General features: G+C 37.6%; 1 long non-coding RNA gene across 8 annotated transcripts in view; it reads left to right on the top strand.

Annotated features, from left to right (window-relative positions):
* Positions 1 to 19,331, top strand: part of LOC125131506 (uncharacterized) — a 150,915-nt gene that overhangs the window by 58,459 nt on the left and 73,125 nt on the right. For 6 of the 8 annotated variants that reach the window (XR_007135936.1, XR_007135937.1, XR_007135941.1 and 3 more), the window contains 3 exons: positions 8,170 to 8,288; positions 10,338 to 10,453; positions 13,121 to 13,325. This is a non-coding gene — a long non-coding RNA (uncharacterized LOC125131506). The remainder of the gene's footprint in view (positions 1 to 8,169; positions 8,289 to 10,337; positions 10,454 to 13,120; positions 13,326 to 19,331) is intronic. The other 2 variants (XR_007135938.1, XR_007135940.1) reach the window with 2 other exon arrangements.

Here is a 19,331-nt window from a genome sequence, read left to right as displayed (position 1 = left end):
GAAAAGCTTTTATGTAATTTTATTTTATTGAACTTTCCAATTTTACAGTTTTAGAAAGAATACTTTAGTTCAGTGTTTGCCGAGTCTTACAGTTTGTAAATCATGACTTTAAAAGTAATTTAAATAAAATAATAGCTGTAGGACTTGCTAATTAAAACTCCACAGTAAATAATTTTCTCATCATTTCCTATCTGAATAGGCTTGGTAAAGCTGTTTCTTTCACTGTAACGCAACACAGCCTGCAAAGGATGCATGTGTACCGTTGGTACCATTAAATATATGAGAATATGATTTAATTTACACCATAACTATTTGATATTTTACTTTCCCACTCCTGTTTCTTACAATTAGAATGAAGCTAGAATTCAGACTAAAACCAATTGCTGAAAAATTGGAAAATTAAACCTCAGAAATAACATAATCTATATAGAAATTCATGATGAAATTATGTCCTTTTCTATAATGTTTGAGTAAAAAGAGATTTCCAGACTTTTTAAAAGATACATATATTAGTTTCGTGTTAATTGTTTTTAATTGCTAGGTTGGTGTGGAAAAAAACCCAAGTCTTTAATATAGTATGAAGTTAGTGATTTAAATAGCATCTCTTAGATATATTTTGACAACAAACAGCTATTACACTTAAATATAAATTAAATATTTATATTCATCTTTCCCATATGTCAGTATATTTTATGAGAACTAAGCACCTAACAGTGTTAAATCGTAGAATGAGTGAAGATGGTCTTATGAAAGGTATCTAACGAATGATTAAGTAGTATAATTTCATAATTTAGTCTATACGCTCTAATATCATGGGTGTATATTTATGTCATACTCTTTAAAATGTAAATATAAAGTTTCCTTCATATTAAGACTAATAGATTAATTAAGATGAAAAGGTTTTTGTAAAGTGGAAGTCAATATATACACTAGTAGCTTTTATGAATGATTTTAAAAGTCTGCCATTCCATTAATTTTTAAGAATTAACTATTCAAAAAGAAAGGAAGCCAGTTTGCCCTCCACACCATCTTCAAAAGTGACACTATTTTCAGAAATTATTACAATCCTTGGCAAGCATTTAATAGATTTCAAATGCTGTATTTTTTAGTTACTTCAAAGTTACATTTTAAAGCTTATTTTTAAGTTACAGAAGTGTTTTTGCGCATTGTTAAAAAAAAATCAGTGATACAGACACATGTAAATTAATAAGTGAAAGCCCTACCCTCACTTCTTATTCTATTCACCAGTCCAGCCAATGTTAACTGAGCTTTTTCTGTAAGCAGAGAAACATATACCTAAATACACTTCTGAATACACGTTTCTTTTTTCATTAAAAATTGAATTTTTCTATGCATATTTTCTGTTTGTCTCTATGCATTTTGAATATTCTACAATAACACAGATTTTCAGAATTCATGACTATAACTGCATAGTTTTCTGTAACATGTATGTACCTTGACATAACTATCCCCTTATTAATGTTCATGTAAGTTGCCTCCCCGCTTTTCTGCATATTAAGGGTAACACAAGCATCTGTGAGTGTGTGCACACGTGCACATGATCCATCATTCCTCATGCATCTCTGCTAGACCACTAGAAACACTTTTTCTTTTGTTAGAGTGTTGGCATTTAAAATTTTGTTAGGTTTTACCCATTGCCCCTTGAAGTGGTATATCAATTTAAACTCTCAAACTAGATATAAATAATCCTCTTTTCTCAGTGCCTTCATCAGCAGTGAATATTATTTATTCTCTTAATTGTTAAACACTCTGATAGTATTTGTGGATGCCTCGCTGATTTCTCTAGAATTAACCAAACGAAAGTTTATCTGAAGGGTTAGAATTGAGTGAGACCTTCTGAAAACGGGCACCTAAAAAAGAATTATCAGAAGTAGGATAGTGTACTTTAAAAGGTTTATGTTTTAAGGGAATAGTATTCTTACCAAAATCAGTTGAATTTCAAAGCCAGTCCTAAAAACACATAGATAGGAATATTGATATGTAGGAATTTCCGATGAGACTTTGGATTAAGTTTCTTTGAGATAAGTGAAAACATCAATGTTTATTTGGAGCAAAAGTGATTATTGTTGCCACACACGTGGATTGAAATAAGAAATTCTGGTTTTGGTTTCTTGCCCAGAGTCTCTTCTCATCTCCCAGTCCTCCCTTCCTCAAGTCCTTCTAACACATCCTTCAGTTCAGTCTTCCCCGAATACGCTAAAGGTTCCCTTTAAGCAATTAAAAATAATATCACAACTTGCAAATTTGTTCAGAAATGCAGTTTTTCAGGTTTCATCCCTGGAGATTCTGATTCACTGTGTTTGGACTGGGTCAGTTCGTCTGGGTTTTCAATAGAAATGCCAGTCAGGGAGTTCCTCTCATGGCTCAACGGAAACGAGTCTGACTAGCATCCATGAGGACACAGGTTCGATCCCTGGCCTTGCTCAGTGGGCTACAGATCCGGCCTTGGTGCCATGAGCTGTGGTGTAGGCTGCAGATGTGGCTCGGATCCTGGGTTGCTGTGGCTGTGGTGTAGGCTGGCAGCTACAGCTCTGATTCGACCCCTAGCCTGGGAACTTCCATGTGCCTTGGACATGGCCGTCAAAACAAAACAAAACAAAACAAAACAACACAGGCGGTTCTCCAGATTACATCTTGAGAAGGACTGGAGGAAGAACAGTTCAGGACTAGCAAAAACACCTAAAAATTACCTTTCTTACCTTTTTAACCTCACACTTCATATCTCTCCAGCCAATGTCTATCTAGCCGATGGAATGACCTGCTCTCTCTCAAACTGAATGCTAGGTCCTTCTCTCTCTACTTTCCCCCGGGGAAAACCTGTTCCCTCCGCTCCACCTCTTGCTTCCCCTTATGCCTCATGTCCTCATCAAATCCCACCTCTTAAACAAAGACTTCTGTTTCTTCACCCCTCAGGGGCCCCTTCTCCAGCGTTTATCCACAGCACGCACTTGGTGCTATGGTGTAGTGTTGTTACTTAGGGTTCGTGTGGAATTCTTCTCTGCGGCTCCCCTAGTGCCTGGCGCATAATCAGCACTCAAAGTGTGTGGGTTGGCTGGTTGAGTGAGTGAGTGATAATGTAATTAGACTAATAGGGAGCAGGTCAGAGACTGCACTTTGACTCTACGAAGCCACTTCTTGACATTTTGCAACTTGTTCTGTTCCCCAGCGACTCCGTTGCCCTCACTTCAAATTGGATTGCTTGTTTTGGTGAATAAAACAAAAGCTAACGCTTACCATTTATTTGGGTCTGTCAATTACATATTTAAATCATCCCTACATGCAGGGCTTAAGAAAGTTAATCCATAGCAAAGGCGGAGTTTAAAAATTGTATTTGAAATCTCCTGTTACAACTCTATATAATTTTTATCCCAGTGGGTGTCTGTTGCTAAAGGTCCAGACATCTTAGCTTTCTTAAAGTAGTTGAGCTTTCTTAAATCTAGTTTTGTGTTCAGAATAATTTCTTATCCACAGTTACAACAAAACAGTGCAGTGAGGTCTTTAGAATAAAGGCAGCATTTGTCACAGGCACAGCATTTGAAGTATGTTGGTTCCTGTGCTGTACTCCTGCTGTATAGAGCCAAATTATGCAGTTTAGCATAGCCAGTGTGTGTTCGTAAAAACTGGCATGTCCTTCATGCTACTAAGAAAACGATCATTTCTGAAGAATGCAAAATGGAACGAGCATGTATTTGCCAATGATATGCAAGGTTGTGTTAAGAAAACACTATCCATTTGAAGAAATCTAATCATGAGGTAGGCATCTTCCTAATACTGCTACATGACGTAGGGAGATTTGCACTATTTTTTCTCAATTTTGAGAAGCGAGCACTTAGAAAGTCACCTTGGAAAAATGGAAGTGATTTATTAATTTGTCATTTTCCAGCACTGAAAATATCTTGACAAATATCAAGTCGTCCACTGGACATATATTCCTTTTTCTTAAAACCGGCAATTTAGTACATTAGTGGAACGTCTTTGGCCAGGCTGGTCTCCTGTAGGTTTGACTGTGGAGGAGCAGGTGTGCGCTTCCAAAGTGTCTTTACAAGTGTCTCAGTGGGGCTTCCCTCCCACGCCTCCGCAGGAGACAGCTCATCTGTTTAATCCTTATGTTTTAGTCAACCTTTCTTATTATGCAGACAGGGCTCCGAGGCTCAGCTGGATTTTGACTCTCTGAATGAATTGATGGGGCTCTTTGATCTTAACTGTGTATTGCATCTGTTTCATCTTTCCTCTTCATGCTTAGTCTTCCAAACCCCGATTCTAGCTGGTGTTCTTAAGATAAACGGATAATTAAACAAACAAATAAACACATAAAAATTGCCATTTAAAACTCAGGTACAAACACCACTTTTCCTGTTGGACGTTTTTGTTGTTGTCGTAGTAAACTTTCTTGGAAAAGAGTCCCCAGAGCAATGTAATGTTACTCGGTGAGGGACTCCCAGACTTCGGAGTATTTAACTGTGTGTGAGTGTGGATGTGTTTTTGTAGAACAGATTTGCACAGAGAATAATAATGAGTGATCTTTGACGTTTAGTATATTGTATGATGTAAGTAATATCTTATTAATAGACCATATTGGAGCAAGAGGTATCCAACTCGCTTAGAAAAATCTATCTTAGAACTATAATGAGTCTGCTGGGTAATATTCCTCTTTTTAACGGGGCTAGGGAAGCCCAAATTGCAGAGGAAAGTCAGAGTGAGAATTAATCCATATGGGAAGATCATACGGGTTATAGGATGCTAAAATAACATTTCTTTTAAACGAATCTCTAAAATGGAAAGGGTAGGTATGAAGTTGTGTGGGGTAGGAGTGGAGCAGTGTTGAGGGAACAGCATGGATTGTTTGCTTCCTCGCGTTAAAGCATATAAAGTTATGATTAACTGAATCGGAAAATATCAAGTTTTTATCTGAGTAGCCTTTGATATTCTAATCTGGTATTTTGGAGACTTGTATTAATTCTTTTTATTTTTAATCCCCCATAAATCTTGATTTATCTGTAAGTATACCATGATCTGGTGATGATAATTTAATGTCAGAGCTGTCAGAATAATTTCAGCTGAGCAAAAAACTGATGTTTCATAAGAGCCAGAGGCCCTTGAGAGAGTACGAAAAGGTTTCTCCCCAAGAGCAGGAATATTGTGATAAGACCTGGTCTATTAAACATGTGCTTTATTCCAATGTACATACCCTAAATATACTAAGAGCTCTTAATGAATTTTCAGAATAAACATTTTCCTTGGAAACATTTAGAGATAAAATATGTAAAGAATTCAGACCCTACTCATAACCTTATACTATTACTGTTTTTAAAATATTCAGCTAACTTTCTTCCGCTCAAAAGTACCTCTCAAGCCCCCGCATGGTGCTCAGCTCTGAACTGGGTAGACTTTTCATCATTATTTTTGTACTTTCCATATGGAATCCGAGAATAGCGCTGCAGGAAGGAAGGAAGGAAGGTCACTAAATCCTTCTTCAAGCAGAACTACTCTAAACCACCCACTAAAGATCCTGTTACTCCTCACTAACCAGTTTGCCTGCCTCATTACCAACTGGGAAGGGCTTCCCGTGTATTTATTTTTTCCTTATCTCCTTACTTCTTTCCTACTTATTTATTTATTACACAACACTTCAGTTAAAAAAAAAAAAAAAAGATCCAGCAACCAGCCAAGCAAAAATGTGTGCTTTCAATAAATTTCATTTAGGCTCCCTGATTTTATTTCCTTTAGTGTCTTATCTCACATACCTGATTTCTGTGTTTCTTCTGTAAAACTGAAACAAAACTGCCTACCTTCATAGTCTATAAAGATTCTGTGCTGCTTGAACTGCTAAAAGCTTTGGCCTTGTCCTCATGAAATAGATCAAAACAAGTCAGAATCTTGCTTAATTTCTATGCTTTTCTGTGATTTACAAGTCCTGAAAATTTCCAGTTTATGTTAGAATGTGTTCATTTGCTTCACTAATGTAACTCCCAGGTCGATGCAGCTCACAGTGTTAGAATTTATTTTAAAAAGGCTAAATTGCCACCTGCACATTTCCTTACGTTCATAGATTCTGACCCACATTAATTCTTAACTTGCTTTCTTATTGGTTCCTTATAGTAATTGAGTGATTCATTGAACCTCTTGTAACCTTCCTAACCGTGAAAGGTGATTTTCTTACATTATCCACCAGAGAAGGGAGAGAAGAAAACATGAATGTGGGGTGTATTGGTGGAGATGTGGTTTCTTACCACTAAGTGCCCTGAAATGCCCTTGTACAGGCTCTCGGACTGTCTCTCGTGCTGTGGCCTCACCTCTTGAACACCCCTTGCACCTATAAATTTCTAGAGAACCAGAAGTTACCCAAAGCTATGTTATTTTCATCTCAGAAGTTTGCATGACTAATTAGTGGGTCATGAAATAAACATAGTACATAGACGATAACCAGCATTAAAAGAAAAAACTAAGAGGGAAAAAAAGAGTTGTCGGAACGCATTGGGAGTTCCTGTTGTGGCGCAGCGGAAGCAAATCTGATTAGGAACCATGAGGTTGCAGGTTCTATCCCTGGCCTTACTCCGTGGGTTAAGGATCTGGCATTGCTGTGAACTGTGGTGCAGGTCATAGATGTGGCCTGGATCTGGCGTGGCTGTGGCTGTGGTGTAGGCCAGCAGCTACAGCTCCCATCAGACCCCTAGCCTGGGAATCCCCATATGCCGCAGGTGCGGCCCTAAGAATACAAAAAGACAAAAAAAACAAAAACAAAAAAAGAATGCATTGAATGTAGTAAGATTAAATATCATTTCATGAACGAATGTTTTCAGAAATATTTTAAGTGTTCTATGGTACTTGGTTGTGCTGTAAATATTTTACCATGGATCTCAGTTTAAAAAAAAAAAAAAGCCTGAAAAACCAAACCAGACCCAAACTGGATCATATAGCCTCTAATAAGGTTTTGCCTGGTTGCTGGTTTTAGAATTAGAGTATTATTTTAACATATTTGAGTTATACATTTCACCAGTTAACCTCAAGCAAATCAAAGGAATTAGCTCATAGCCGTAGAAATAATAATGGAAACTTAGCAAATGTTTCTAGAAATGTAAGAGCTAAGCTGTATCGTGACAATCTTCTCATCTTCAAATGATTTAGCGTTAAGTAGTTGTTTTAGTTACATAAGAGAAGCATACAGATCACAGAAAAAGGATTTTGTTGGTACCTTATTTTGTCATTGGCCCAGACAGAATGAACATAAACTATGACTACACACTTCTGTTGTGACAAGAGAGGAAATAAGAGTTATCACTCTTTTAAGTTAAAAGGATAAAATCTCAAGGCTAAAATCCCCTCCTTTTCACTTAAAAAATCTTTATAAATGTGATCCTTTCGCTTTGAATGATAGAATCGGGTTTTCCCCCATTGCCTTTGTATTCATCAGGAGTTAACGTAGGGAGGAGACTCTAATTGTCATTGGATTGCACATTTGCATTTTATTTCAGGACTGAGAAATACAAGTGCTGCTCAGCAAGGTAAGATGAGAGAGATGAAAATTATAATTTGGTTGTGCACATGTGTATATGGTTTAAGGTTCATTGTCATGTCATTGTGTGAAGTCCACAGTGGTAAATAGCCTTTGTGCTTCGAGTAACTTCAGAGCCTGTCAGAAATGTGGGGTGTCAGGCCCACCCTAAACCTACTGAATCAAAATCTGCATCTTAAAAAGATCCCGGAGTTCCCGTTGTGGTGCAGTGGTTAACGAATCAGACTAGGAACCATGAGGTTGCGGGTTCGGTCCCTGCCCTTGCTCAGTGGGTTGGGGATCCGGCGTTGCCGTGAGCTGTGGTGTAGGTTGCAGACGCGGCTCGGATCCCGCGTTGCTGTGGCTCTGGCGTAGGCCGGTGGCTACAGCTTCGATTGGACCCCTAGCCTGGGAACCTCCATATGCCTCGGAAGCGGCCCAAAGAAATAGCAAACACACACACACACACACACACACACACACAAAAGATCCCAAGGGAATTACATTATCATGAAAGTTTGAGAAGTGCTGGTGTATAGAATAAGTATTACCAATTCCTATACAGACTGTATCCATTTCAGGGATAATATTTGCTTGACATTTGCTGCCAAGAACAGTTGACAGGTGAAAAGAACCAACAGTTTTTCATATTCTAGAGCTGCAGTTGACCGTCTAATGGTGTTTGTAATTGATGATGATGACTGTGCTGCTGCTGTTGATGAGAGCACCATTATCCAGTGCTCCCAAGTCATGGCTTTTGTGTCTAGGACCTCAGGTAACCCATTTAACCATTTTTTTTTTTAACCCTGACCAGCTGGTTGCCTTTTTACAGATGCCACAGTAGAGGCCAAAGATCGCCTAAGATCACCAAGCATCTGATGGCTAACATCTGTGATTGGTAGTCTCACCTTTTAAAAGTTAAAAAAAAAAGCCTTATTTGTTTCAAATAGGGAGAAAACTTGCCACTTGAAAGATTCCTAAGAAGGGATCAATGAACATTTGTTTAGATAATTAACAATGACTTCTCATTTTTCTAATTAACAATGGCTTCTCAAATTTGCGTATTTAAGTAGACAAAAGTCTTACATTTTAAGCCCACCTCAAACTTCAAGGTTATCAGTTTATAGTTTATTATATACTAATCATATCTGCTGTGCTGCATCTCGTACCCCCTTGGCTCTGGATATTCTGCTGGCGTCTTGGGAACTTAGCCTTGAGAGTGAACTTCCTGTCTCAGGACAAACATTTATACACTTGTACCACGAAGAGAAGACACCTTCCTTGAAATGACTCTAAAATTGTACATAACGTAGGATGTACATATGCGAAATGAAATCCTTTATGAGGAAGACATCCCGTGAGAAAGGAGATGCTGCAGAAATGTCAACATTTTGGCATGTATTGGCTGAGGAAAATCAACTCATGTAACAAATGCTATTAAAAATTAAATGAAATATTTTTTTCTTTTTCTTTTAGCATGTATGTATATGAGATGATGGATATTCACCATACTTATTGTGGTAATAATTTCACGATGTATGTAAGCCAAATCATTATGCTGTATCCCTTAAATTTAGACAGTGCTGTTTGCAGTTGTGTACCAATAAAACTGGAAGGAAAAAAGAAAATCCCAAATTACATAGAACTGGAAAAAACAGCCCTGAAATGAGAGTTGGAAGCAAAAGTTGGCAAGGTCATGTTGTGGTGCAGAAAAATGTCTACGTCCTTCAGGTCAACTGGGCAAACCTGAGCTGGTGAAGCAAGTCCCTAGCCTGGGGAAATGAAGGGCGTTTGGGCTTTTTTTGTAAAGAAACTAAAATAGACTGATTGCAGTCTATTCAAGTAAGGATACAGAAAAAAAAAGTTTAGATGTTAAATTTATGTTTTAGGAGTTCCTGTTGTGACTCAGTGGACATGAACCCCACTAGTATCCATGAGGCTGCAGATTTGATCCCTGGCCTCGATCAGTTGGGTTAAAGATCCGGTTGCCAGTGTAGGTTGCAGATGTGGCTTGGTTCTGGCATTGCTGTGGCTGTAGTATAGGCCAGCAGCTATAGTTCCGATTCGACCCCTTGTCTGGGTGCAGCCCTTAAAAAAATTGTTAATGTTTTAAATACACACACACACACACACACACAAATTCATATAATAGCAAAGAATCTACAATGAAGAATAGTTGTCCCTCCACTCCTGCTCCTCAAGCCCCAGTTTCTATACTGAAGCAACCATTGTTAGCAGTTTCTTATGTATTTTTCAGAGCTATTCTCTCTATATACAAGCATTATGTACACAATTCCTATTAAACAAAATGATAACATACAGGGCCCGTGGTTCTGCACCATTCTCTTTTGGCATAAAATGTATCATAGAAATAATTTCATATCAGTATCTTCATTTTAATTCCAGGCAGCACTCTAAAGTATGAATATAACATAACTTATTTAACCAGTTACCATTGGTGATCTTTTAGATCATTCTTAGCATCTGGTTATTGCAGATAGTACTGCAGCTAGGATTACTATCCATGTAATATCAATCATATGTATTTTTAGGCATCCACATTCAAAGTCCTGATTTATTTTTACTACGCAATAGTTAAGCCGTGGGGAAAAAGAACCAGTTAGCACAGTGGGCAGAACAATACTAATAATTGCAAATATTATTTACTGTGTGGTATGTACTTTAGAGTAGTTGTTTAATTCTTATAATTCTATGAGGAAGTTATTACTACTGTTAATGTTGTTGTTAATTATGTAAATGAGAAAGCCAGCTGCTGAATTCCCTTCAAAAGCTTGACTCCTGACCCCTTGCTCATGCTTTCCAGGCTCTGCTGCTTCCCGGTGATTCCATTGCCTCTGCAGCAATAACAGATCATTTATTAGACACCTACTATGTGCTAAACAACTGATATGTATTCTTGAATCACAACAGCATTATAAGGTGATTTTTTTTTTTTAACAGTCTGAACAAAGTTTAGTAATTTTCACCAAATCCCCAGCCCAGTGAGGAGCCAGGAATGGGATGGAAGCAGGATGTCTGGTTCTGGAGCTATGGCACAACAGTGAAGGGAATTCAGGCTTTTGATTCTTCATGCAGCAGGCTGGAAGAAGGGAAGGAACACATCTATGACATTTAGTTAAACATATTCAAGTGATCAGAGGGTTTCAGAGGGGCTGTTGCCGAGGCCAATGGATGATAGTTTGTGGCACCCCTGTATTCCATCTGTAGCCCCAGGGCTTTGTGGTCTGTATGGATCCACCGTGGATACTTCTCCATGGTTCTCCATGGACAGCGTGTCCAAGTCTAGATTGCCTCATTCTCACTGACTGCTTCCATATTTACAAAATCCACACCATTTATATAATACACAACCCATTTGATATGTGGCGCCGGCATGCCCTAGAGAAAGAGCAGCCTTAAGAGAAGTTAGAATTTGTGCCCACTGGGATCCAAAATCAGCAAGGGCTCACCCAGGAAAATGAAAGGAGAAGCACTGAGATTGCTCAAGGTGTTGACTATTCCTCCAGGTCAATTTCTGTTTCAACTTCAGTGTTTCTAGCAGTCCTGCCTCTTACGGGCATGTTATAAGTTGCCACAGAAGAGTCAAAATTGGAGCCCTCTCTATAAGACCTATATGTTTTATAAAATCTTATGCAAATTATAATTTGTCACCAAAGTCACAAGTATCTGTTTGTTGTTCTTATTGTCATTATTTTAGAAATCAGTTTTACTACCTAAGCCATGTTTCTGTGCCTCATCTCTTGTGTTTAAAATACGGAGTTTACCTTGTTGTAGATTGCCTCTCAATTCAGTGACTCTTTGGTAAGGTTTCATAGAAAAAAATAAAAGCTGTAGTTTAGATGGACAAGCCAGGATTATTTATGTGGTGGTTATAGTAGAGATAATAAGTAAGGCACGTAATGAGTGTATACTAAGCAGGTCACGAAATATGCAAAATGTTGTAAATACATGATCTGAGTTAACACCCAAACCCGATCAGGAGGGTATTATTATTATTGTTGTTGTTGTTCTCATTTTGCAGGTGGGGTTTTTTATTCCTACTTTTTGAGATTGACAGAATGCCCAAAGGCATACTTGCCCCTCCCATCTCTGTTCTAGCTCAATTTAAGAAATTCTTGTCTTCTTAGAATGAAGATATCTTTCTCTACAATTGGAAGGGTTCCTCAATCATCTTATCCTCATTGTATATATTTTAGATTGTATCTGAATACATTTATCTTTTCAGCAAGTTAGCCTAAATAAACCAAGTGCAGAGGCATTGGACCCTCGATTACAAGAATATCTTCATGTGAAAATAAAATGTAAATTTAGGCCACATACCATGATGTACAAATACAGTGCATTGTAACTACAATTTTCACAGGTAGAGATAACCATTTTGGTCCCCACTTGGGGAGCCAAATATAAAGAATCACTATGAAAGTTACCCTTCAAAATTGCATCTTAAACGTTTTACCAAATTCTTCCATCCCAGAAAAACCTATTGATTTCTGGATGAGTATAACTTTTTATCATATTGTATACTATTTTTTTTAAACTCTGCAGTGCAAATGTTTTACGTCATTGATACTGAAACGTTGCAGTGGGAGAAACTAATTCTTTAGTAAATATTACCTCCGTCTAATGGCTTACCAAGCAGATCAAGTGAATGTTTCACTTTCAAAGATATTGTCATATCATTTTATAGGAGTGTTATGTATGTTACCTAATATGCATTTAAATTTTACTAAATTCTCCATATGGACATTTGTGTATTTCTAAGCATTTCTATATGATTCAGTAGACCGACTTGTAGGAGGGAGAATATGAATTAGAATGTAACGATATCTGTGTCTCTAGCCTAAAGTTTTATAAGTTGTTGTTAGCATAGATGCCCAAATTAGTTTCTCACATTATTCTGTATAAATATGATTTGAACTTTTACGTGAGGTTATGTTCCAGATATTGGAATTTATAGAGTACACTTCTTGTTGAAAAAGAGAAGGATGGAAATGACTCATTAGTGTCGGATCACCACTTCCACGAGTTGACTAAAAGCTGGGTAGCCATTAAGTTGGCTCCTCCTGGTCACAGTATGCCCATAGACATTACCAAGCTAGTAAAAGGTAGAAAAGAAAATACAAAGGCATCTGAAAATGGAGCTCCAGTAAAAGTAAAAATTTCTCCTTATTCTAATATCTCATATCTTTAACGTTGAGATTGAAGTCTTCCTTATTGTAACTTTGCACATACCCTACTGTTTGAACTGAAAACCCCAGGAACTACACGTCTGAGATCTGAATGTATTCTTGGTCCCAAATCAATCTTGTCACTTCTCGGAAAGCAATGCAAGATAATAAGTAGTATTCACCTGATTGCTTTCCTGCTCCGAGACAGCTGGTGACGCGTGTCTTCCTGATAACCAGGAGTTTCAGATCTAAGACAGGGATAAAGGGAAGCTGGGAGCTTGCAGAATCTAAATTTGACAGTCGATGGCTGAGGAGAGGGGTCAGAAGGGATAGAATCTGTGACACATATGAGAAAAGAACAAAATTTATCTGCTCTGGTTGCAATGATTAGATGTCTCTTTGTCTGGCTTTCTTACAGCGGTTGACTGATTGTACCTGCCAGCTGGCTAATATCATAATTAACAAAGTTGCTACTACGTGTGCAAAGTTTAATCGAAAAATTTGCCAGTGCTATGATGGCGTTGTCACAAAGATCACAAGGGACTCGGAGTCGACTTTTGCTCAAGGTGGAACTGCAAAGCTGTGTAGGCAAAATGAGAAATCTTGAACTTGTTCAGCCAAAGGTAGGTTTCTTTCATTCTCCAACCTTCTGGGCTTTCTTATTAAGGTTTTTTGTTTGATGGTTAGTGGGCTTTTTTGGGGTTTGTGACCAAAATGATTCAGAAAAAGAACTATATACTTCTGGAGCACTTACAGCACCATCTCGGAAAGCTTTGGGGTTTTTCCAAATATGGAAATGCAAAAATATAATGGAATAGCTTTTGATACTGAGAATGAAATATAAAGCCATGTATTTTTCTGTTATGTCCAGCTATATCTGTTTACAAGAATCAGTAACAAATATCAATTGAACATTTATATCGCATAACACTTATTTTGCTCGACAATGTAAGAGCCATTACTCTGCTTTATTCTATTGTGTCAACTTAGGTATAGGAGTGAAAAAAAAGCTAGCGTAGATCTAGAATATGTTAGAGGTTCTATTTCAGTTTCAAGAAATGCTCAAAGGAGGGGGGAAGGAAGGCTGAAGTCTTAAGTCAACAAAGTGACTGATGCTTTTTTTTAAACACTAAGAAAGACCGGTAAATTTTTTTTTGGGGGGGGGGGAATTATGTGCTATTCGTCAGTGTCAATCTGGCCATTGAATATTATACCTGTATTTTCTTTTTACTGTGATTGGCTTTGCTTGATTGAATATTCGAGCTCTGAGGAGTTTCCCAAATGATAGCCTTCACATACTGCTAATTAGTGAATGTGAATATCAATGAGAATGCCGGTGCCCTTCCTCTGAGTACAGATAGAGGGGAGAGCATCTCAAAAAATATGCAGAAGGTGAAGTTTGGGTTATTTATGCCGTGTCACAGCACCAGTATAACAATAAGGCCATCAATTTGCAGTGTAATTGCGGACATACCTTAAGTCCCAATTACTTACCCTACATAGTCATCCAGGCCACTATATCATGGCAAAAAAAGCGCAATAATTTGTTTTTTGTCCGTTGCTATTTGTCTTTAGTGTCAATAGCAGTTTTTAAACATAGTGAAATAACATTTTGGATACAAATTAATGCATAGCATGTATATTTTTTTAATAAACCATAAACCTTCTCATGGTTTTATCCCCACCCATAGGAGACTAGATACTCTGAATATACTCATTTTAAAATTTGCCAGTCAAATTTGATATTCCCAAATTTTAAAAAAAGAATCCTTTTATTGGAGTATAAATTTCAAAATCTTTAAGAGTCTGGATACTTTAAAAAAAACCTCTTTATTGACATTTTGGTGAAAATTTAACTGAATATGTTTCCGCCCTTCACTAAAAATTTTGTGACGTTGTTAAGAAAAGCTTAAAGTGAGGGTTTAAATCATTATCTGATTATATTCTGGACGTCATTGGCAGAAGAGAATGTTGTTCCCCTGAACAAGGCTTTCTTTCTTTTTTTTCTTTGACTTTGTCTCTCCCTTCTAGTGTCTGGCATATGGTAGGTGTTCAATATATATTGAGTAAATGAATTAATGAATTTGAGTTTTTCTACTGCTATTCAAATGTTTACCATTTGCTTCCTCCAAATCAATAACTTTTGTACGCAGTAAACATTATGGACAGAAACAAGTAAATGAATGGCACAATTACAGACAATAGGGAGGATTAGGTTTCTAAAATAATATAATGTTGTTTTAACCTAAACCACCATAATATTTTGTGTAATTGAGATTTGCTATTGTAAGAACTCAGCTGGAGTAGCAAAGGTCTATGAGGATTAGAAAGGGCTAGGAAAGTGGTTCACAGCTGATGTACCCGTTCTTTTAAACAGGATTATCTCCCGAGATGCGTAGAAGTGAACTCTTGTCAGAGTTTCAAAGGAATTAATATTTTGTGGTAAAATGTGCTAATGTAAAGAGTTAGAAGATGAGTGATGCATAATGAAAGCAATGCATTCTTTCACATGGAAATAGGAATATAATAAATGTCCTGCAGGTGATTAGGCTGTAGCAATTTTATTCAAGATTAAAGTTTGATTGACCTTTGTTAGGGTGATTAACCCTTCTGAAATTAAAAGCCAGAGCTGAATTATTCTGGCCAATTTAAATGCAAACATTGAACAGGTCGTATGTCATTCAAATAATAATAATAAAAAACCCTCCTATTTTAATTTTCATTTGTGCACGTCTGAATGGGATGCTGCTTCGGGAGGATTATAGTTCAGGCCAGAGCCTGCTGGTGGCAGAGAATATGGAATAATGTACAGATAATTGGGAGCACGTGGGAAGAGTCCCAGGCATCGCTCCCCCCTCCCCCCAGTTCAAAACATCAAAACCACCACCCCAACAAAAGCAGGGAGCCTGAAGGCAATCTCCACACACTGAAAATGTGTGCTCTCCGTAGGAAGACAGTCGAGGAAAATGCTGAGAGGGCTAGGGATAAATAACAGTGACATCTCTATTCTAATCCAGTGCCAACCACCTAAACTGCGTATGAGATCCACATGAAATGTATATGACAGCTCCTGAAAATGGGAGCTTTGGGGTACGGTGGCTTATGAAGCTGTGCATGAAAGTTGATTATTTGCGATGCCTGGGATTTCATTCCCCATGATCTCTGAGAGTCTGAGGACAGAGCCAGTGTTTTCAAAATCCTTCTAAGAGAAGCAAACTCTGGTCATTTACAAAGCTATTCAGTGGTTTGGCTGGGTTTTTCTTCGTTACACTTTCTTGAAGCCTTGTAAAAAGTTGCATATTCATGTCGCTTCAAAAACCCATTTCCATTTTTCATACTATATTAAATTTTTTTATTACTAAGTCAGTGCATATTTTTAGTTTTGGGTCCCGCCACGTAGTGAACGCATCTTCCTTTTATGTGTCTGTGGACTATTAAAATGATAATAAAGGCTCTCTTCCTTCCATGTGTAATTTATTTCTCTCTCTTTTCATCAAAGAATTTACTCTGAATGTGTCAAGGTAGGAAAGTCCAAGGTATTATAGTGTAAAAATTAAGAAGCCCGAGGTGCTATAGTTTATTTTTGCACAAGCTTTTCATGTACTCTTTTAACATCCTTCTGAAAGATAGGCTTCTACTCCAGGCCTGTGAAGAAAGTCAAAGACGAAAAAACTTGTGATAGACTGACTGAGATTATTCAGCAGGCAAAGTGACTCTGACAGCCTCCGGAGAGCTGGATAATACCTTGCAGCATAGATTAATAACATGTTTAACTAAGATCTGTTTGCTCTAAGGATAATTTCCTAATTCTTAATCGTGGGGCTAGTACTCAGCCGTAAATGGTAAACAAAGGCTTTCTGTCCCTTGCCTGATAAAATGTAGATTATAGGCTTTAGTTTGGGGTACATCGAATTGTCAAACTTTTTAAAAAGCCCCATTCCGTGCTAATATTTTCACGAAAAGAAAACAATCATTACTGCTTAATCATATCCCTAAAATAAACATTTCTAATTCTTCAGATTTAAGTCAAGAATCTTCTCTAATTTGATTATTTTTTCTTTTACCTCTTACTAGAGCCGAATGAAAATAATGTGGGACATTATAAATACAGTGTAAATATAGCATTTTCGAAGCATAAAAGGCTAATGTACCAAACTACTGATAACATCTTTCCTGTGTTGCCATGAATTGTCAGCAGTCTTTTCCATAAGAGAAAATCATGGCTCGAGAAAGTGAAATTCATATTGTCTGTGGGTAGAAAAAAGAATTGGTGAAAAAGCAAAGGCACATAAGATTATATTTTGTTAAATCCCAAATCCAATCATTTGTTCTTCTTCAGTGTGCTTTGAAGACATTTTTATTTCTTTGTTGCCTTTGTTTCTGGCAATCTGTTCCCCCACAATCCATCCAGGCCCAGACCTGACATTTTTGCTTCTAGTTGTGAAATAATGTTCTCTGCCATTAACAGGCCAAAATTAATCTGTTTGATATTTTCATGGGCCACATATTTTGGAGTCCTTCTGTTCAAAAAGCAGACAATTTAAAAAGCAACCAGTGGTGTTATTTTATACATTGTGTATTATTTGCGAGTTAATAATTTAATTTAATTTAGAGTAGGCCTACCATGAGCAAATTTTATTGTTCTGGGCTAAAGAGAGAGAGCGAGTGGCAAACTCAAAGATTTTCAGGGTTTTATTCATCATTAATAGTGAAAAAATAGCCACTTATGAATTTTTCAAGATGTTATTCTCAACGTACACTCGTTCTCAAAAAAATTAGTGGGTTACGCAGGTCCAGTGAATAATTTTTCATAATTTGTTTGGCAAAATAATATGCTCTAAAGACAATAAGTGCTCTGATGTTGATTTTCCAGCTAAGTGTGAAGGTTAGTTCCCTAGCTTTAGTTTTCAAGTGAATGGGAAGGCTACTTAATGTAGTGCAGTGACCTGTGGCCTGTTGATGCATTCCATTCTATTTGTATTAAAATTATCATACTAGCTCTACATATTACCTTGGAATCTAGAGAACTGCTTAATATGATGACTTTGAATAAAATGCCTTTAGCATTAGTAATTCTGGAGCCATTGCTAGCTGCCCCTTAATTCAGTTTCAGCAAGTATTTATTCAGTCCCTCCTATGCTCCCGATACACCCTCCAAGCGGGCGGGTGGGTCCATGAACACATTTTACGGACCAGAAACTGAGACTCAGAATGGAAAGTGATTTGCCTGAAGTCACACAGCAAATCAGTGACACAGCCTGGGTTGGAAGCCGTGCCATATTTCAAGGCCTTCGAGATCAGAGCTATCCTTGTATTATCCATAGCCTTCCACTTGGCCAAAACTTAGTGATTGTGAGCACAAGACTTTTAGCACTTTGCCCAGACAAAGGAATTTCCTTAATTGCAGGAGCTATAATGAAAGAGTTAATTCTCCGCTGATTCCTTCCTAAAGAAGTAAGAGAAGAGGTGGTTTAGAATGACACATGTTATTCGCGGTGCGTCCAGGCAGTGAACGGCACTGAGCTGGCTCACTTCATGGAGACCAGAAGTTTTCCACCACAAATATTAGTTAGTTGAAATCCAGTCACTGAACTCTTTGAAAAGTTGTCTTTAAAATATGTGTGTTTACCTATCTTTCATTTAAAATTCATAAATAAGAGTACCCATTGTGGTGCAGCAGAAGACAAATCTGACCAGTATCCATGAAGATGTGGGGTTTGATCCCTGGCCTTGCTCAGCGGGTCAGGGATCCAGTGTTGCTGTGAGCTGTGGTGTAGGTCACAGATGCAGTTCAGATTCAACCCTTAGCCTGGGAACTTCCATATGCTGTGGGTGTGGCCCTAAAAAGCAAAAAAAAAAAAAAAAAAAAATTCAAGTTCTGTAGGGTTACTGCAGTATGAGAAAGATACATCATGCTACATGGCAAAAACAATTTTGGTCATCATTTCCTGATTTATTATGAGAATAGCAGAATTAGCATGGGTTAGGCAAAAAGTAAACTCTGCAAAATTGGCCTAGGAGGTTCCCAGAGTTTGAGATTGACAGATAAATTTTCCCTTGGAGACTTGTTCTACCTTTTGAGGTCTATAAATTCTTAGAGCACAGCTCAGAGCAGTGTAATGGGTCTAAATCATCTCTATACCTACGCACAGGGCCTAGAAGAGTGCCGTATTGATACATGCAGGTACTGAGGAAATATTTAAGTTGGATTGAAACCATTACCGTTAAATACAGCTAGGGACGCTGAACTCAATACTTCATTTAAAGGCCTGGTGTCTACACTAAGAAATAAACTAAGAAATAAACTTCAGAGTCAGAAAAGGGAAAGGAGAAATCGAGAGAGAGAATGAGAGTTGGAGATGTAGAGATAATTATAGCTATATTCCCATCTCTATTTCAGAATGTTTTTAAAAATGGCCAAATTTCTCCTTTACTTCCACCGCCTCTAGGCCTATGCACCTTCCCCAATCCCAACTTGTTAGTCACAAGTAGTTTAGTCACTTATAACCTACTGACCGTGAAACTAGTTTTTCTGAACTGATTAGAATAGTTATTCGAAATGATCAGATTGGTTTAGATCTGCAGGAAAACAGGGAAAACAATTCACAAAATTCATTTTGAAAAGGGTG

Source organism: Phacochoerus africanus, chromosome 7, assembly GCF_016906955.1.
Source record: "Phacochoerus africanus isolate WHEZ1 chromosome 7, ROS_Pafr_v1, whole genome shotgun sequence".
NCBI classification, from domain to species: domain Eukaryota; kingdom Metazoa; phylum Chordata; class Mammalia; order Artiodactyla; family Suidae; genus Phacochoerus; species Phacochoerus africanus.
The sequence above is the reverse complement of the archived record's forward strand: the minus strand, read 5'-3'. Positions and strand labels throughout refer to the sequence as shown.